Consider the following 15,074-nt stretch of genomic DNA (forward strand, 5'->3'; position numbering starts at 1 on the left):
TTGATGGGGAAAGCAGGGCTCATCTCTCCTCTTCTTTACAGAGGGTATGGAGGTGTTTGGGAGGAACATTGGAGGCTGAGGAGTACAGTGGGGGCAGAGGTTTCCTGGGGAGGTGCATTAGTTTGCTTGGGGGTAGGGTGACCACGTGTCCCGGATTGCCTGGGACAGTCACGCATTTTGCAGGTCTGTCCTGGGCACCTTCATTCCAGGACAATACAGTGTATTGAAACTGACACAGCTACCCCCCCCCCCCCCCCGGGCCAATCTGATGCCACCACATCACTGCTTTACTCACTGACAGTACTTGCCCTGCCGGAAAAGCCTGGAGGAGTACAATCCCGCCCCCTGCTTGTGATTGGAGAAATCATAAATCCCGCCTCGTGCGTCCAATCACTGTGCTGTGATTCATTACAGCACAAGCTGATTTTTGGAAAGGGGGGGGTGTCCCTGAATGGTAGTTTGGAAATGTGGTCACCCTACTTGGGGGTTATAATGGGGGCAGAGGTGTACAGGGATACAGTTGTGACATAGGTATAGTTGAGGAAGAGGTGTGCAGTGCTACAGAGGTGTTTATGGGTACAGTTGTAGCAGAGTTGAGTCGGCGGGTACTGTAGTGACAGAGGTGTGCTGGAGTACAGTGGTGGTAGAGGTGTTCTTTGGGGGGATGTATTGTGGTGGTAGATGTGTTCTTGGAGGGGTAAAGTGGTGGTAGAGGTGTGCTTTGAGACATTGGTGGCAAAGGTGTGTGGGGGTGCATTGGTGGCAGAAGTGTACAAGGGGTGGTGTTGGCTGAGGTGTGCATTCACGTACATGTGTAGGCAGGTAGGTGAGAAGTGTGTGATGGAGTACAGTGGTGTGCTTGGGGACATTGGTGGCAAAGGTGTGTGGGGGTGCATTGGTGGCAAAGGTGTGTGGGGGTGCATTGGTGGCAGGTGTGCAAGGGGTGGTGTTGGCTGAGGTGTGCGTTCACGTACATGTGTAGGCAGGTAGGTGAGAAGTGTGTGAGGGAGTACAGGGGTGTGCTTGGGGACATTGGTGGCAAAGGTGTGTGGGGGTGCATTGGTGGCAAAGGTGTGTGGGGGTGCATTGGTGGCAAAGGTGTGCAAGGGGTGGTGTTGGCTGAGGTGTGCGTTCACGTACATGTGTAGGCGGGTAGGTGAGAAGTGTGTGAGGGAGTACAGTGGTGTGCTTGGGGACATTGGTGGCAAAGGTGTGTGGGGGTGCATTGGTGGCAAAGATGTGTGGGGGTGCATTGGTGGCAGGTGTGCAAGGGGTGGTGTTGGCTGAGGTGTGCGTGTGCGTTCACGTACATGTGTAGGCGGGTAGGTGAGAAGTGTGTGAGGGAGTACAGTGGTGTGCTTGGGGACATTGGTGGCAAAGGTGTGTGGGGGTGCATTGGTGGCAAAGGTGTGAGGGGGTGCATTGCTTGCAGAGGTGTGCAGGGGGTGGTGTTGGCTGAGGTGTGCGTTCACGTACATGTGTAGGCGGGTAGGTGAGAAGTGTGTAAGGGAGTACAGTGGTGTGCTTGGGGACATTGGTGGCAAAGGTGTGTGGTGGTGCATTGGTGGCAAAGGTGGGTGAGGGTGCATTGGTGGCAGAGGTGTGTGGGGGTGCATTGGTGGCAGAGGTGTGCAAGGGGTGGTGTTGGCTGAGGTGTGCGTGTGCGTTCACGTACATGTGTAGGCGGGTAGGTGAGAAGTGTGTGAGGGAGTACAGTGGTGTGCTTGGGGACATTGGTGGCAGAGGTGTGTGGGGGTGCATTGGTGGCAAAGGTGTACAAGGGATGGTGTTGGCTGAGGTGTGCGTTCACGTACATGTGTAGGCGGGTAGGTGAGAAGTGTGCGAGGGAAGTACAGGGGCGTGCTTGGGTACATTTGCAGAAGTGCATGGGGGGTGTAGTGACAGAGGGTGATACGGTGGCAGATGTGTGCAGGGGGAATGTTTTAATCACAGAGGTGTGCAGTTGTGGCAGTGGTGTGCCCTTGTGGGGTGCAGAGGTATGCAAGGGGGTACAGTGAGGACAGAGGTATGTGAAGGTGCACAGTGGTGCAATGATGTGTTGCACAGGGGGGAGGGGGGACCTAGCTCCAGCACCTCCAACGCTGAATGTATTTTTTGGCAAGGTGTGCTGGAGGGTCTATGGTTGCTGGCTACGGGGGGATCTTTTTTCGCTGGTGGGGATCTTTTTTTTTTTTTGGTGGGGGGTCTATTGTTATTGGCTGGGAGGGATCTACTGGTGAGTGAGAGGTCTATTGTTGGCTGCTGGAGGATGTATTGATGCTGGCTGCTGATAGATCTGTTGCTGCTGCTGTGGGGTCTATTGTTGCTTGGCTGGTATTTTGTTGGGGGAGGCCTGTTGTGTGGGGGATCTGTTGGTTGCTGGGGGGGGGGGCTATTGTTGCTGGGGTGGGATCTATCAAATTCCGTACAAATTACTTAGTACCACACAATTATACTTGGTTCTCTATTCTCTAAAAGGGGCGGTACTGGGAGGTGGGTAGGGGGTGGAGCCAAGAGACAGTGCTCAGAGGTGGGTGAGGGGCGGAGATGAAGGGTGACTCATAAGGGAGTAGGGTGACCACATTTCCAAACTGCCATTCAGGGACACCCCCCTTCCTTTTTTGTGACCCCATAGATTTCTCTAGTTCATCCTGGGACCTGTAGTTCTTTATGGGTTGGGGGGGGGGTCACATCTTCAGCTCTGAGGGGTACATGGTGGGACCTGTAGTCCTTCACTTTTGGTTGCACATGCACTTTAAATTTATGGTGCTGAGGTTTACATGTGTCTGTTAGACTCTCATTTGTGGCACAATAACTAAAGCATATTTTGTGATTGGCTCCCGCTGCTGTCGATCGCAGCCAGTGAGGAAGGAGGGGATGGCGGGGTCGAGCCACGCTCTGTGTGTCTCATAGATACTCAGAGGTGGCTCCGGAGCGAGTATACACAAGTGCCCACAGAGCAAGCTGCTTCAGTCAGCGGGGGGGAGGGTCCAGAAGCACTGGAGAGGGACCCAAGAAGACGAGGATCAGGGCTACTCTGTGCCTGACCACTGGTAAGTACAGGGCCGCTGATAGAAATCATGGGGCCCTGTACAGTCTACCTGACGGGGCCTCCTTCAGCTCCTACCCTGGTCCCGCCCTGGTCCCTCCTTCAGCCCCACCCCTGTCTCCCTCCCTGGCCCCTTCCTAGATGCCATATTGTGCTGCAGACAGTGCCACCCTCAGAAAGACGATGTTCGGTCATGGTGGCTGGAGGATTTATTTTTTTACATTAATTAGTTCTCTGTTTAGGTTGCCCGGGCCCCCCTGCTGGTCGGGCCCGGTACAACAGGGCCAGTTGTACTGGCCTAACAGCGGCCCTGGGTAAGTATAACAGGTTTATTTTTTTATTTTTATTTTTTAACAAAACCGTTGCAAAAGCTTAAATAAAACACAAGAAAATGTTACCTTTACATTTATTTTTTTAAACAAAATATATGGTGTTCTGGAGATGGTTGCAATAAATATATTCTGTATCCCCCAAACTATAAACACTGGTTTTACTAGTCTTTCTACAATACAGGCACACACACCATTACAGTATTTACTTAGTAGACGCAGCAGGGGGAGTTTGCTATGCTAAAGCAAGACTACAGAAAAATGGCGGCCTCACTATTGCCCTCTATAGTCTACAAGAAAATGGCCGCGGCCGTCAGCCAGCAGATGGCGCAATACTTCCTCTCTTACCGTCAGAAGTAAAGGAATACAGTAGCTGACTCAGGGCGGAAGTAGGTGAAATCAATAGAACTTCCGGTCAGGGTGTCTTAAAGGGATATTATAAAAAAGGGGGCTGATACCAGGTAAGTCTGGGAGTGAGAATGAGCTGATGAATATTAATGGAGATCATGAATATTAAGCAAAGGGGGGGGGGGGATGTGGAAACAAGATCAACTGGACTCACTATGGTTGCCCATAGCAACCATTGCAGCCCGTTTTTAGTCCTTATAGGTGAAAACTGAAGGACTGACTGGTTGCTAGGCAACAAGAGCAAGTATAAAACGGCTACATAGTGTCTTTTATTCTATTCTTTCCCTTTAGTCTCTCTAAATTAAAGGAATCCCCCATTGGCAAGTGTTTTCCAGGTCAGTGTGGAAGCCATTGGATTGGCATGACAGCAGGAACTGCCATATTATTGTAGGGTTTAGGTTAGGGCAGTGTTTCTCAATTCAAGTCCTCAGGCCCCCCCAACAGGTCAGGTTTTCAGGATTTCCCTCAGATGAAAAGGCTGTGGTGATTACTAAGGCAGTGAAACTGATCAAATCACCTGTGCAAAATAATGGAAATCCTGAAAACCTGACCTGTTGGGGGGGGGCCTGAGGACTGGAATTGAGAAACACTGGGTTAGGGTGACCAGAAATCCCTGGTTTCCGGGGACAGCCCCCGGATTGAGGACAATGTCCCCAGAGCCAGTCTGTCCCTGGAGTTGTCCCTGGATTTCAGTGGCATGAAGGGGGGGCATCTGGTACTCTCGCCCCAGGTGCAACATTTGGGGGGTGTAAAATCATTACTGTGCAACCCCCAAGTGTGCTGTTGCCTTGGGTAGTGGTCAGGTAGGTTAGTGTAGGAATCAGGTAGGTCTGTGTAGTGGTCAGTGTTGGAATCAGGTGGGTCAGTGTAGGAATTAGGTAGGTTAGTACAGTGGACAGGTAGGTCAGTGTAGGAATCAGGTAGTTCTGTGTAGTGGTCAGTGTAGGAATAAGGTAGGTTAGTACATTGATCAGGTAGGTCTGTGTAGTGAACAGTGTAGTGTAGTGGTCAGTGTAGGAATGAGGTAGGTCAATGTAGGAATGAGGTAGGTCAGTGTAGTGGTCAGTGTAGGAATGAGGTAGGTTAGTGCAGTGGTCAGGTAGGTCAGTGTAGGAATACGGTAGGTTAGTACAGTGGTCAGTATAGGAATCAGGTAGGTCAGTGTAGTGGTCAGTGTAGGAATGAGGTAGGTCAGTGTAGTGGTCAGTGTAGGAATGAGGTAGGTTAGTGCAGTGGTCAGGAAGGTCAGTGTAGGAATCAGGTAGGTTAGTACAGTGGTCAGTATAGGAATCAGGTAGGTCAGTGTAGGAATGAGGTAGGTCAGTGTAGTGGTCAGTGTAGGAATGAGGTAGGTTAGTGCAGTGGTCAGGTAGGTCAGTGTAGGAATACGGTAGGTTAGTACAGTGGTCAGTATAGGAATCAGGTAGGTCAGTGTAGGAATGAGGTAGGTCAGTGTAGTGGTCAGTGTAGGAATCAGGTAGGTTAGTACAGTGGTCAGGTAGGTCAGTGTAGGAATGAGGTAGGTCTGTGTAGTGGTCAGTGTAGGAATCAGGTAGGTCAGTGTAGGAATAAGGTAGGTTAGTACAGTGGTCAGTGTAGGAATGCGGTAGGTCTGTGTAGTGGTCAGTGTAGGAATCAGGTAGGTCAGTGTAGGAATGAGGTAGGTTAATGCAGTGGTCAGTGTAGGAATAATGTAGGTCTGTGTAGTGGTCAGTGTAGGAATACGGTAGGTTAGTACAGTGGTCAGTGTAGGAATGAGGTAGGTTAGTGTAGTGGTCAGTGTAGGAATACAGTTGGTCAGTACTAGTGGAAGGGACTAAAAGTCTGGCGGGGGTGCAGATTTCTTGCCTTGTCCCGGTCGCTGACAACCCACGCTACACCACTGACTGTATTTATAATTTGAGGAAAATGTGCGTATAAAATAGTTTATCATTTGCCAATAAAAAAATATGTCCCCGGATTTCATTTGAAAAATCTGGTCCCCTTAGTTTAGGTCCTTTGTCCTTTGACTTGCCCTGAAAGTCTTGGGGGGGGGGGGGGGGGGGCATGTGGCCTTGTGGTCAAGTTCTCACTTCAGAGGAGCCCCACCAAATACTTGGTTAGGCCTTGCTTTGGCAGGCCTCTCGAAGAAATGGGGCCTCCTAATTTCAGCTGGGTCCCCTTTAGGACTCTTGCGCCCCAGGGGATCATGTCCAGGGGTACCCTTTAGGACTCTTGCGCCCCAGGGGATCAGGTCCAGGGGTCCCCTTTAGGACTCTTGCGCCCCAGGGGATCAGGTCCAGGGGCCTTCCACTTCGGAGGAGGACCATGTGTACACCCTGTGCACTTTCATGTGTGTGCTTTACTTTTTTTGCACCTGGTGTTAGTCTTGAGTGTGCGCCCTGAACTCTGAAATTTAATAAAAATATATATACAGTATATTGCTTCTTGGCGTTTGAGCTACGATGAAGTGTAGAATCTCTTCTTTTCAGGATCTAGGAAAGGAAATATGGTGGTCGCTGGTTGCAAAATAATCTACCCGGCATGATGGGGATCCTGAGGATTCCTCCCAAGGGTGAGGAAACTCAATTGCTCATCCACTACGTAAGACGGGGGCTGGGAGTACTCCCCTAAGTGCTGGGAATTCCATAAAGCCCAGTGTCTCCGGATCTGATTGGGTCTATCTGCTCCTGGTACCTGACAGGGTCAAGCGTCTCCTGAGTAGAGAAGAGTTCAGGTACGTTCTGGTGCTTTTGTGAACCCACGCCACCAAGCTCGCCAGGCAGCTGTCATCTGTAATGGACCAATCATCTGTGGCAAGGCACTGCCTACCCCAAAGCCACTCGTATACAAGGGGCCACTCGGTCACACAGATGAATGATCCATTACAGGTGACAGCTTCATGATGGTCTCGGCCTAGTGGGTTTGGAAGAGCAACTGAACATGCCCAAGCTCATCTCATCAGGAACCTGTCCTACCACCTACCAATCGTCACTCAGTGACCTGGAGCTGTTGTGGGGGGTCTCATCCCGAGTATATATGGTACTTAGAAATTCCAGAAAAGCCAATTCTTGGCTAAATGGTTGTAGCAGGGGGGTGGACTTGAGATCACATGTTACTGCTCGGATATGACAGCAAATAGATGATTTAACTTTTCTGATTTGTATGGAGTAATATACCTTATTGATTTATTATATCATTTTTCTCCCTGTTATTTCTACATCACAGCCTAAACTGAAGGTAAAAACCGTTGTACCAGACCACCTGGCTGAAGATGGGGGAGGAGCGGAGTCACATGACCGAAAGGATGTTAAATCTCACCCTGGAGATCATCTACCTGCTGACCGGAGAGGTGAGGAGGATTCTGGGAGGTCACATGACATCACTCTTATCTCTATTAATAAAACACAGACCTGACCGGAGAGGTGAGGAGGATTCTGGGAGGTCACATGACATCGCTCTTATCTCTATTAATAAAACACAGACCTGACCGGAGAGGTGAGGAGGATTCTGGGAGGTCACATGACATCACTCTTATCTCTATTAATAAAACACAGACCTGACCGGAGAGGTGAGGAGGATTCTGGGAGGTCACATGACATCACTCTTATCTCTATTAATAAAACACAGACCTGACCGGAGAGCTGGGGGGGATTTTGGAGGTCATGTGACATCACTCTTATCTCTATTATTAAAACCCTGAGCTGCCTGGAGAGGTGGGGAGGATTCTGTGAGGTCACGTGACATCACTCCCAACTGTATTAAAACATATCTGTGGTTAAAATGTAAAATCATATATTTATTTCCACAGTGTATTTAAATTATTTCCAGTCTATTTCCATTAATCTGAACGATCTTGAAGTTTGTGACCTTACTTTGTGAAAAAACACACGTATACTTCCTGGAATTCTGTGACAGGTAGTCACTATGCCCTGTGAGTGAGCACTGCTTACTGACATGTCACACATTTCAGAGAGCCTGCTTTTTGAACTACAGAGGTGATGAGACAAGGAGGTTCAGGCGGTGGAATCAGTACAGGAATCACTACTAGCAGGCATCAAGGTACCATGGGATATGTAGTCCTTAGAAATTGAAAGTAAACAGCAGAGGAGAAGCTGCAAAGCATGCTGGGAATCCAGGAAGTTGTGGAAAGAGATAGCTAGCAGACAGGCAGAACACACAACATAGAAGGAAATATTTAAAGCATGCTTATATTGGATTGTCAAATCTAACTTTTGTTTTGTATTGTTATTGCGATTAGATCTCCTTTATTTATCAGGAGTCTTATCATTTTTTTTAATTTCTTTAAATTTAGAATTATATAGCTTTCAAGTTATCCAGTGGGTTTGTTGCTTCCCGCTTGATGAAGGGCAAAAGCCCTTTTGTGGAGCCTCCATCTCACTCCCTGATACATGAGAGGAGAAACAGCGAGAAGGTCCAGAAGGCGACCAACGATATCATTGACCTCCTGACAAGAGAGGTGAGCGGTGCCGGGAATTCTGGGACATTGTCCAGTAACAGACAAGGGATGTGTCTGGATGGTGACGGTATCATTGTGTGTGTCAGGTTCCTATAAGGTGTCAGGATGTCACGGGTTGTATCTCCATGGAGGAGTGGGAGTATTTAGAAGGACACAAGGATCTCTACAAGGACGTCATGATGGAAAAGCGGCCGCCCCTCACATCACCGGGTAAGAGGAGATTTTAATTTCTTGTAAAATAGGGTTGTCCCGATACCACTTTTTTAGGACCGAGTACAAGTACCGATACTTTTTTCCAAGTACTCGCCGATACCGAATACCGATACTTTTTTTTAAATGTGCCCACAAATGCAGCGATGTCCCCCCACAAATGCAGCCATGTCCCCCCACATATGCAGCAATGTCCCCCCACATATTCAGCCATGTCCCCCCACATATTCAGCCATGTCCCCCCACATATTCAGCCATGTCCCCCCACATATTCAGCCATGTCCCCCCACATATTCCAGCAATGTCCCCCCACATATGCAGCCATGTCCCCCCACATATGCAGCAATGTCCCCCCACATATGCAGCAATGTCCCCCATATATCCAGCCATGTCCCCCCACATATGCAGCAATGTCCCCCACATATGCAGCCATGTCCCCCCACATATGCAGCCATGTCCCCCCACATATGCAGCCATGTCCCCCCTATATCCAGCCATGTCCCCCCTATATCCAGCCATGTCCCCCCTATATCCAGCCATGTCCCCCCATACCTAGATGCCGCCGCCGCCGCATGGTTAATCAGCGTGCGGGGAACATCACAGCTTTCATTTGAACAGCTGTAGTGTTCCCAGCTGCGCCGCGTATAGACACTCCCCCTTGCTCGGGATTGGACAGATCCGTCCAATCCCGAGCAAGGGGGGGTGTCTATACGCGGCGCGGCGGGAAACACTACAGCTATTCAAATAAAAGCTGTGATATTCCCCGCACACTGTTTAACCATGCGGCGGCGGCGTTGTTGCGGTATGCGACGACGGCGGCATTCGTTGTCGCCGCACCTAGATACACACATCCTCTGATATAAAGACATAGAAACATAAAAAGAAACATTGTATTCAGTCAGTGTGTGTGTTTCCTACAGATGGATCCAGTAACAGAAATCCCCCAGAGAGACGTCCCCGTCCTCTGTATTCCCGGGACTCCGCACAGGAACATCAGGAGATCCCTCAGGAGGATCAGGTACAAGGTTCTTCGCAATTTAAATTTGGGGGAACAGAGGCAATGACACATTGTATGACTTTATTCACGTTTTATTTTATGGACCTTGCATTTCTCTGTTGGGTAGCCCACATGTGTAAATTGTAGCAAGAACAACTTAACCACTTCAGCCTCAGGCCAATTCTCACACTTCTCACATATATGTAAAAATCTAAAAAAAAATTAGCTCGAAAAATTCTTAGAACCCCCGAACATAGATCTTTTTATCGAAGGCCCTAGAGAATAAAATTGGTGGGTGTTTTATTTTTCTATTTTTTTTTTATGTCACGGGGTATTTTCAAGAGCAATTTCTTTTTTTCAAATGCACTTGATTGAATTTTAGTGTACACAAGCACTATATAATACCCAATTTTTAGGCAAAACATAAAAGATGATGTTACGCCGAGTAAATAGTTTTAAGGATTGACATGTTTGGTACTGCATCTAAGTACGCCCATAGAACGACCCCAAACTACGGTACCTTAAAATCTTGTGGGCCAACATCGTGGGCTCCCTGGACAGGTAAGTGTCCTAATATTAAGTCAGCAGTTACAGTATTTGTAGCTGCCGACTTTTATTTATTTTTTCCTCTTTAACCAGTTAACAACCGCCCTATAGACGATATACGTCTACAAGGCGGTTTCTTAACTCTGGGAGGACGTCCATGGACGTCCTCCCAGAATCGCGCTCCCGCGCGCCCTCTGGGGTGCGCACACGGGAATGTCCTTGACCGCCGGGTCCGGAGCATCACGGATCACGGTAAATCGCCGCTGATAGAGGAGGTTTACCACGTGATCGCTCCGTCCAATGACGGAGCGATCACTTGTAAACAAACCGGCGTCATGTGATGACGCCGGTTTCTCCCTCCCCTCTCTGTACCGAACGGTACAGTGTGAGAGGAGAGGGGGGGGAGAGAGCAGATGCAGCACGAGTGCTGTGGGCTGGATCTGTGACACATGCAGTCACAGATGCAGCCAGCCATCCATCCCTGCTCAGCCATCCCTGCCCCATACTGTGCAATACTACACACCTATACTGTGCAATACCCCACACTACTCTGCAATACCCCACAATACTCTGCAATACCCCACACTACTCTGCAATACCCCACAATACCCTGCAACGTCGCCTATGGGGATTTTTAAGTAGCGAAGTTTGGCGCCATTCCACGAGCGTGTGCAATTTTGAAGGGTGACATGTTGGGTATCTATTTACTCGGCGTAACTTCATCTTTCACATTTATGCAAAAGAATGAAGAAAAAATACTAAATTTGCTAAAATTTATAACAGAAACAAAGACAAATTCATTTTTTTTAAAGAATTTTCAGTCTTTTTTCTCTTATTTTGCAACAAAAAAAAAAACCCAACGGTGATTAAATACCACCAAAAGAAAGCTCTATTTGTGTGGAAAAAAAGGATGAAATTTTCATTTTGGTACAGTGTTGTATGACTGAGTAATTGTCATTCAAATTGTGAGAGCACCGAAAGCTATAAATTTGTCTGGTTATTGAGGGGGTTTACGTGCCTGGTGGTCAAGTGGTTAAAGCGGCGTTCCACCCTAAAAATTAACTTTCTATTAACAGCTTGCCTTTAATGTAAAAACAAAAAATTCCATAGTCATCTTCTTATAGCATTTTTTTTATGTTACACAGGATGAAAACCCAGTTCATGTTAAAGAGGAAGCAAGAGAGCCATATGTGATGTGTGATGAGGCATGTAAAGAGGAGGAACTTTCTCCAGAGATCAGCACAGGTGAGTAATAAACACTAAATCCAGAGAAGAGTCCCAACCTCTGCTAGTTTCCGACTCTCCTCATCACCGGACAAAAAATACATAACCAGTCTCCATACCCCGGCGTTTCCCAATATCGGGTGCTTAGTGTAAATCCCCAAAAATGGCTATAAACTAGTTAAAGTGGAGGTTCCACCTATCTAATAACTTAACCTTATACACAAGAGCACAGTTAGCCTAAAAACAATTCGCCAAACAAAATTTTTTAAACGTTTGTTTACCTGTCTTTATGGTCTGTGAAGCAGGCACTTCCTGGTCTGTCTGAGTGGGGCTGGGCATCTCTATTTCTTTCCAGCATAGCCGCTATGCCTCTTGGGAATGCAGCGTCACGATTTCAGTGAGAGAAATGCGCTATTTCCGCAAGTCACATGATTCTTGCAGCCATGTGATGAGGGCGGCTACAATAGCGCCATTTTAACTACTGGTATTGTGTTGAAAACACGCGCCCGCCGTCAACACTGCGCATGCGCGGGATAGAGCGGTGAATGCTGGGAGTACAGCATTCGCCGCATCCCGGAAGACACGGACGTAGGGCTTCAGACTGCCAGGAGCTAAGATGGAAACGTCCATCGCTCTATTTTATAAAGTTGACTTTCGGATGAATTAAGGAAGCTGGCGCGTAGATTACTGGGACGGGTGAGTACATTATTGTACATGTACTAAGCGGGAGAAAGAATTTTGGTTGAACCACCCCTTTAATTGGGCAAGTAGACTTGGCAATCTTTTGGCGATTCCTGTTATGGACGTGCTCGTACCATACAGTAGAAAATGGTATCAGTTGTAGATTTCGTAGCCATTCAGTAGTTGGTATCTCTTGGACTCTGGGGTTATGATTTTTGCACTCCAGTAGGAAGCCATGTATCTCCTGAGTTCCAAAATTAAATGACATTCTCAATTCTCAACCAGGGTTCCCCCAAAGGTTGCTATGGGTTCTTTAAGTTGTGGCTGGTTGAGCTCCCATCTGATAGTGCCTGGATAATCCTGCTACCAATGCCACTTGGTACTTGCCAGAGTGTCAATCCGACCACCACTTTATCTTCCCGCCCGACCATCAATGTAAGGTGCCTTCTTCCCAATGACACCCAGTTAATTAATTATAGCAGAGATTCTCTTCGATCTGAAAATAGTTCCAAGGTTTTAGGTCTTGGATCACCTGCTGGTGGCACTGTTGCTCCCAGGGCAGAGGGTTGTAATTCCAGTGTCCACCATAAGGTGTCTCCCAGCAGCCAGCATTCGGTGGGGGTCACTGTAACGGTCACCACCGTTTACGACCTTCCATTCCATCCACGACGGCTCATCTGACACACAGACAAATCAGCAGGCATCCCATTTTCCCAGAATCAAGACAAGACACAGCTCTGTACTTGTTCCAAATGTAATGATCTTTAATGGTTTCTTCTCAGCTTTTTATGCAGTTACAATCATGTGACAGTATTCAAAGGGACAATGAAATCTCCACCCCCCTAATCACACACTATGATCTCTTCCCAATCCACATCCCTAGACAGACGTTCTGTCTCCGACAAGTACATTCCACACATAAACAGTATTTAGCATACATAATTGGAGGTCTGGGAGCAGACCTGGATTAACAACTTTACACAAGGACAATGAAATGTCTTCCAGGCCCTGACTCAATTAGCATGTCACTAGTCAGGGCTAATCATAGAATGAGTCACTATTGACTGGTTGGGTCACAATTAACCAACATCTTGCAGTATCTCAAAATCCTGCAATATGATTTATTATTAATGTCCCATCTCATGTAATACATGAATTATGATTAGCCACCCTATGCCCAAACGGGGCACAGGGTGAACTTAGACCCAAGAGTTCTTAGGGCCACTGGCACAGGAGTATCCCCCATCCCTCAAAAGTCTCTGGGTGTCACGGGTCATCTTGTTACAGTAACCCACTGGGGGACACTTAAATTACAACACCCAGGGAACCACAGTGCCACCAGCAAGTGACCCAGGTCCTGACACAAGGGTTCCTCTGGGGCGGGGGGTTTCAAACGCTGCTTCATTACAGGCCGCATCAGCAATATGGTTTCCCTCAAAGGGCCAGATGTCCCATTCGAATGGCACCACCCTTTGGGCTGATTATGCAAATTTCCCTTCTCATAACTTGCTTCTGAGCATGCATGTTTTTTTCCCCCGTCGTTAAAGCCTACACACAACCGTTTTTCACGATAAGAAAACAAGACGACGTGAAAAACTAGGAGGGAAAAAATAGAGCAGGTTCTAAATTTTTAATGGCCATTTTTCTCGTTGAGAAAAATGCTCTGGAGCCTACACACCGTTTTTCACGCGGCATAAGACTAGGGCCCAGATTCACAGAGAGCAAGGCGCACATTACGCCGCCGTAGAGCAAACACCGTACGCCACGCCAACGTACCGCGGAGAGGCAAGCATTGCATTCAGCAAGCCAGTGCTCCCAACGCTGCACCAGAGTGGCGTAGGTTTCGAAGGCGCACGCCGGCTTAGGTGGAAGTGGGCGTGACCCCATGCAAATGATGGGCCGAGCGCCAGAAAGGTACGTATCACGAACTGCGCATGCGCCGTGACGTGGACGCATACACAGCACCCCCCTGCGCCTGCTCACAACCACGCTGGCACAACTGCCTAAGCTACGTCGGATCACCGCGTACGCCATGAACATAACGTACGCCCAGACAGACACACGTCCAACACACAATACACCGGCTTGTGTTTCCTGGTGCAGACCTGTGCATGTCTGTTGCCCTGGGCACACGCACGTTCGTGAATCGGCGTATTTCCCTCATTTGCATGTTTGAATGGCTAATCAATGGGAGCAGCAACATGCGCCCAGCCCATATGTGCGCCCACCCTACACCGGCGTGTGCAAGCTACGTCGACGGGGTGTAGCATGTTTTTAGGCACATGTTGGTTCGTGGGTCTCCCGCACACATACGCCGGCGCACATTGGCACTTACGTCGGCGTAACGTGTTATACGTCGGCGTAAGTGCTTTGTGAATCTGGGCCATTATGTCCAGAGAACCTCCCCCTCCTTACGCCAGATGTCAAGAGCCCTCTGACCATCACAGTGCACCCCCCTTACATTGTGATGCTGCCAGGAAGAAGTTGGGTGCATAGCTGGGAAGCAGAAAGTACAGGGTCTGGAGGAGTACCAGAGGAGGGCTGGAGTCAGCTACTGAAAGCTGAAACCAGGGGAGGTGGAGGTGCAGGATCTGTAGAAGAAGTTCCGACCTCCTCTCTGCTGCCGACTGGGGGGTGCTGCATCTGCAGGAGAGGTGCAAGGGCCACATGATTTGGCCTGGCAGGCCGCATATAGCCTGCTGGCCTTGTTTTTAACACATGTTCTCTGGGGTATAAAGGTTAGAGTAATGATGCTAGCATCCGATGCTGTGGACTGGATAGGGTCGCAGCAGTCCCGGGACCCAACGCTGGGTCCCGGGACTGCTGCGACCCTATCCAGTCCACAGCATCGGATGCTAGCATCATTACCCTGATGCTACCATAGGACCTCGAGTGGCCCTTCTTATCCCACATACTACTATTACCTTCACACGTTGTGTTGAACCCACATGCACTTCAACAGGTGCTATTATTGGGCTCCTGCTCCCGGGACCCCCTACATATCACCACCCTTCTTGTCATCAAGACTAGCAGGAAACTCCTTCCATGTGTCTCCCATGGCTACCGCACGGGACTCTGTAGGGTTACGCCCGTTTTTCACATCTTGGCGGGACCTGTCTAGATTTTCTCCTGAGAAAGCGGAATATTCCGCGAAACTAGTTGAGACTGGCA

At 48.7% G+C, this 15,074-nt stretch overlaps 1 protein-coding gene across 5 annotated transcripts in view; it reads left to right on the forward strand.

The window, feature by feature from the left end:
• The window catches only part of LOC120909865 (gastrula zinc finger protein XlCGF26.1-like), a 60,554-nt gene that overhangs the window by 18,489 nt on the left and 26,991 nt on the right, over positions 1 to 15,074 (forward strand). Inside the window, exon 1 of one of the 5 annotated variants that reach the window (XM_040321625.1) lies at positions 8,438 to 8,455. The exons of the other annotated variants lie outside the window; for them this stretch is intronic. The gene's annotated coding sequence lies outside the window, so the exon portion shown is untranslated. Of the gene's footprint in view, positions 1 to 8,437; positions 8,456 to 15,074 lie in introns of those variants that run through there. 5 annotated transcript variants of the gene reach the window in all.

This window comes from Rana temporaria, chromosome 8 (genome assembly GCF_905171775.1).
Source record: "Rana temporaria chromosome 8, aRanTem1.1, whole genome shotgun sequence".
Classification (NCBI taxonomy): domain Eukaryota; kingdom Metazoa; phylum Chordata; class Amphibia; order Anura; family Ranidae; genus Rana; species Rana temporaria.